We start from the raw sequence: 6235 nt of genomic DNA, 5'->3' as shown, positions 1-6235 counted from the left end.
TTTAAAAAGGGGATTGGCTTGATGCTTTTGAAAATTAATTGGAAAGAAGAACCCTATTCTCCATGTGCTCCTCATAGGTCGAGATCACAAGCCAGAGAGAGCAATTCTCAGAAAATTTCATCTCTTCCTTTAACGATTTATAAGCTTTCCTCTGATTGGCTTTCTAATCCTAGTAAGACGTGATGTAATTGGTTACTTAAGATTCAGGGTTTCTCCAACTTTGTTATACAAAGATAAATAAAAGTTTATGAATAATAAATTAGTAATAGTCTGAGAGTATTCCAATAAATAAATCTTGATATGTGAAGCTATAATACGATATACATTTAATTTTTATGTGAGCTTTGTGTACTCTTGGTTTTCATACTTTTTTGGATTTCAATAAATATTCGAGTAACAATAATAGTCGTTCTTATCTATTTACATAAACCTTCCCTAGTATATATAATATATATTTTGTGAGTAAAAATTATAATTCAATTCATATTAGTTGATTGAGCAATCAGCTGATTTGTTAGATATTGATTCAATAAGTTGTTGATTGACCTAAGATTGATTGATGTATTAAATCAAAACAAAGGATTCTAACCTCAAATTGTACATGCTATCTTTTTTTTATAATCTGCCAATAATAAACAAGCCGCTATATAATTTTATTTCTGCCAGAGAATTCTCATTACTGTTTAATTACAATTTTGCATGGTTTTCTTATCGCTTAATAGATAACATGATTACTTTTTATCATAAATTAATAATAATTATTCGATTTTATTTGAGTGGTACCTTGACTAGGCTATCTATTCTTTCAATTTTACAATTCTACTTAAACGGTGTACACACGTACGTTTGCCTCGGGTGAGCATACGTGTATGGGCTTGCATTCGCAAGTGTGGACACTGTTCGCTGAGGCATGTGGGCGAACCGGAACCCTGTCGGTATTTTGGCGTGCTCAAAGGCGCCTCGGGCGAGCATTGAATGTACGTGTGGACGCGATTTTGCCATACGGGTGAGGCAAAACGTAAACATTGAAGGCGTCATAGCCTAATTCCAATGAATTAGGTTAATGAATGACAAATCAAATTGTGATCCAATAACTAATTGTAAATTGTAGGATTTTTGTAATTTTTGTAGGATATGTAGATTGTCAAATATTTAAATAGAAAAATGCATGGAGTATATAATTCGTATCATGATTAACAAATTAGAACTGCATAATTTAAGTGGAAAAAGCTTCTCTACAGGGTTCCTACAAGAATATAGCTCAATATTACTTTACTGTGGCTATCAAATCATCTTGTGTTTGTTTCATGTTATCAATCAGAGTTGTTAATTAAAATTGTAATCTTCAATATGATATTATACGTTTAGATAGCTAGGCTATCTAGAGAATTTATACAACTTTGAACTAGTATTCCTGAAGGTAAATCTGTGTAATCTTCTGGAGAATCTTGTTTTGTCATGTGTATGAGCATAGTTAGTTTAAAATGGGGCAGCATTTTAGTATTTGATTCAATTATGGCTAATTTTCTTAAAGAACTGTCAATTTTGTGAGACAGTGTTAAGTGCTTTGATTAGGTCATCAAAACTTCTGAATTATTGTAGAATTTTTCTTTTTTTGAGATTTGAATAGATATTGGAAACCAACAAATGATCGCTAAGCCAAGATCTCAAAGTTAGAGCCAACGTTCTTGTGGCTTTATTGCTCCCCTCATGATGATATCATTTTTTGTTTAGATAACTAGTTGAATTAGTTCAGTATATTAACACATAATGTTTTGACAACCTAAGAAAGATTGAATTGTCAATATTATGTCATGTAGCAATTTATTTCCTTACTTCACCTACAATCGTTCAACCCACCAACATCTTTGTCAAGTTTTATTTTGATTTTATTATATAAGTCATTGAAATAAAATGATTACTGCTGCAACATTGTGATAACTATCTTCAATGATGGAATGACGCCATTGTTGTCATGTTGTGGAACAATCTACATTGACCATGTCTTCGTTTCGTCTGCAAATCAGTTAGCTTTTTGATGCTGAGGCATACGTGGATCGCGTCCACAAGGACGTACAGTGAATGTTGAGGCATATGTACATACGATTGTTCGCGCGAATCTGTACGGACGTGTGTACAAGGCTTAAAGCTCAGTTATTTACTTCAAAATTATTTCATGGTGCTAAAACACAACGTCATACCGTATGGCAAAATCGCGTCCACACGTACATTCAATGCTCGCCCGAGGCGCCTTTGAGCACGCCAAAATACCGACAGGGTTCCGGTTCGCCCACATGCCTCAGCGAATGCAAGCCCATACATTTAAACGGTATACACACGTACGTTTGCCTCGGGTGAGCATACGTGTATGGGCTTGCATTCGCACGTGTGGACACTGTTCGTGAGGCATGTGGCGAACCGGAACCTGTCGGTATTTTGGCATGCTCAAAGGCGCCTCGGGCGAGCATTGAATGTACGTGTGGACGCGATTTTGCCATATGGGTGAGGCAAAACGTAAACATGAAGGCGTCATAACCTAATTCCAATGAATAGGTTAAAGCCTTGTACACACGTCCGTACAGATTCCGCGCGAACAACCGTATGCACACCTGCCTCAGCATTCACTGTACGTCCTTGTGGACGCGATCCACATATGGCCTCGGCATTCAAAAAGCTATCTGATTTGCAGACGACACGAAGACATGGTAGATGCAGTGAACTCTAACTAACTTACTTTAGAGTTCACTGGTAATGTAGATTTTCCACAACATGACAACAATGGCGCCATTCCATAATTGAAGATAGTTATCACAATTGCAGCAGTATCATTTTATTTCAATGACTTATATAATAAAAATCAAAATAAAACTTGACAAACGATGTTGGTGGTTGAACGATTGTAGGTTAAGTAAGGAATAAATTGCTGTAATTGAAATAAAAGGACATAATATTGCAACTCAAACTTTATTAGGTTGTCAAAACATTATCTTTGTATAACTGAATCTAATTCACTAGTTATCTAAACAAAAAATGCTATCATCATGAGGAAGCAATAACCCACAAGAACGATTGGCTCTAACTTTGAGATTCTTGGCATTAGGATTCATTGTTGGTTTCCAATATCTATTCTGAATCTCAAAAAAAAGAAAATTTCTACAATCATTCCAGAAGTTTTGATACCTAATCAAAGCACTCAACACTGTCTCACAAAATGACAATCTTCTTTAAGGAAATTAGCCATAAATTGAATCAAATACTAAATTGCTGCCCATTTTAAACTAACTCTGCTCATACACATGACAAACAAGATTCCCAAAAGATTAGCTTCAAGATTTCCTTTAGGGAAGACTAGTTCAAAGTTTGAATAAATCCTCTCTAGATAGCCTAGCTATCTAAAATTTATAATATCATATTGAAGATTACAATTTTAAATACAACTCTGATTGATAACATGAAACAAACACAATATGATTTGATAGCCACAGTAAATAATATTTAAGCTATACTTTCTTGTAGGAACCCTGTAGAGGAGCTTTTTCCACTTAAATTATGCAGTTCTAAATTTGTTAATCATGATACAAATTATATACTCCATGCATGTTTCTATTAAATATTTGACAATTCCACATATCTACAAAAATCCTACAATTTACAATAGTTATTGGATCACAATTTGATTTGTCATTCATTAACCTAATTCATTGGGATTAGGTTATGACGCCTTCAATGTTTACGTTTTGCCTCACCCGTATGGCAAAATCGCGTCCACACGTACATTCAATGCTCGCCCGAGGCCTTTGAGCACGCCAAAATACCGACAGGGTTCCGGTTCGCCCACATGCCTCACGAACAGTGTCCACACGTGCGAATGCAAGCCCCCATACACGTATGCTCACCCGAGGCAAACGTACGTGTGTACACCGTTTTATGAATGACAAATCAAATTGTGATCCAATAACTAATTGTAAATTGTGGGATTTTTGTAAATTTGTAGGATATGTGGATTGTCAAATATTTAAATAGAAACATGCATGGAGTATATAATTTTTATCATGATTACAAATTTAGAACTCATAATTTAGTGAAAAGCTTCTCCACAGGGTTCCTACAAGAAAGTATAACTCAATATTATTTTACTGTGGCTATCAAATCATCTTGTGTTTGTTTCATGTTATCAGAGTTGTTAATTAAAATTGTAATCTTCAATATGATATTATACGTTTTAGATAGCTAGCTATCTATAGAGAGATTTATACAACTTTGAACTAGTATTCCCTGAAGTAAGTCTTGAAGCTATCTTTTGGAGAATCTTGTTTTGTCATGTGAATAAGCAGAGTTAGTTTAAAATGGGCAGCAATTTAGTATTTGATCCAATTTATTGCTAATTTCCTTAAAGAAGACTGTCAATTTGTGAGACAGTGTTAAGTGCTTTGATTAGGTCATCAAAACTTCTGGAATTATTGTGAAATTTTCTTTTTTTGAAATTCAGAATAGATATGGGAACCAACAAATGAATCGTTTAATGCCAAGAATCTCAAAGTTAGAGCTAATCGTTCTTGTGGAGTTACTGCTTCCCTCATGATGATTGACATTGTGTCGATAACTATTTGAATTAGATTCAGTATATCAAAAGATAATGTTTTGACAATCTAATAAAGTTTGAATTGTCAATCTATGCCATGTAGCAATTTATTTCCTTACTTCAACCTACAATCGTTCAAACCACCAACATCGTTTGTCAAGTTTTATTTTTGATTTTATTATATAATTCATTGAAATAAAATGATACTGCTGCAATTTGTGATAACTATCTTCAATGATGGAATGACCCATTGTTTCATGTTGTGGAAAATCTACATCTAACATGTCTTCGTGTCGTCTGCAAATCAGATAGCTTTTTGAATGCCGAGGCATACGTGGATCGCGTCCAAGGACGTACAGTGAATGTTGAGGCATATGTACGATTGTTCGCGCGAATCTGTACGGACGTGTGTACAAGGCTTATGCTCACCCGAGGCAAACGTGCGTGTGTACACCGTTTAAAGTTATTGCTTCCCTCATGATGGCATCATTTGTTTGGATAACTAGTTGAATTGGATTCAGTATATTAACAAAATAATCTACTTCCATATTGCCAAATCGTGACGTCATCATCGGATAGAAAATTCCAGATTGTGTCTATTTCAGAAAGATGTAATTATTATTCATTAGAATGGTAAACTCCCGCTTCGCTCTCTGAAAAGACACAGTCAGCTATGTAAACAATGTAAACAACTCCACAGAAAGTTTTCTATCTGATGCTGACATCACGATTTGGAGATGTGGCAGTAGATGTTGGCTTCATCGACTTTCAGTATGAATATACCATGGGCCGTGTCTTTCTATAACTGGTCCAAGCTTCGAACATATTTCGAACCTCTAGCGCCCCTTGCGTAACATCTGGCGTAACATTCATGATTGAGCAAGTGCGGAGCGTGTTCCAGGGATGATATTAGTACGCACCTTAATACGTGAGCAGTTATCGAGCAGCCTCTAAACCGTCAAATCTCATCTCAAGCAATTTTAATTGTATATCTGAGACTGTCAAGGTAATTGCTTTGAGAAGTGGTCCAAAAAATTGATAGAACATTTTATGAATAGAAAATTTTTGAAACAAAATAATTTCACTCTATATAAATATTTGAATGAAATTTATGTTAAATTCACAGAGTGAGAAGGTCTATATTTTTTGACTCCCAAACAGAAAGTGACATTCCACTCTACACTTGCTGATTTGAGTTCGTTGTGTTTGCATTTGCAAATCAAATCAAATGATCAACATTCAATCAAAACAAAGACACGGAATACGGAAAAGTGCTTTGTAAAATAATTAGGCTATTATTTTTTATATTTAAATGAGTGATGAGAAGGATAATTTGAATATCTTCTAAGTAGAAAGAGTTTGCAGGCTGCGTATCGTGCGACTTAACATTCTTGTTGATTAAAAGTAAAATGCCAAACATTCATTATTATGACTTCAAAATCAAGGACTGTTGAATAATACTGCATCACCGGGTGTGTTGCAGTTCTAAGGGTAGGCTAATTATTAAAATATAATTGTTTTTTTTATTTACTATAGCTTATGCTTTATTATCTCAAGTTAAGTTTAAAGCATTATAAGTCATATTCATACTAGCTTAATGTGCTATAATACTGTAATTAGAGACTAGAAAGGTAGGCCGTATGAAGGAAGTTT

This window comes from Nilaparvata lugens, chromosome 1 (genome assembly GCF_014356525.2).
Source record: "Nilaparvata lugens isolate BPH chromosome 1, ASM1435652v1, whole genome shotgun sequence".
Lineage (NCBI taxonomy): Eukaryota > Metazoa > Arthropoda > Insecta > Hemiptera > Delphacidae > Nilaparvata > Nilaparvata lugens.
This window is presented reverse-complemented; position numbering follows the sequence as displayed.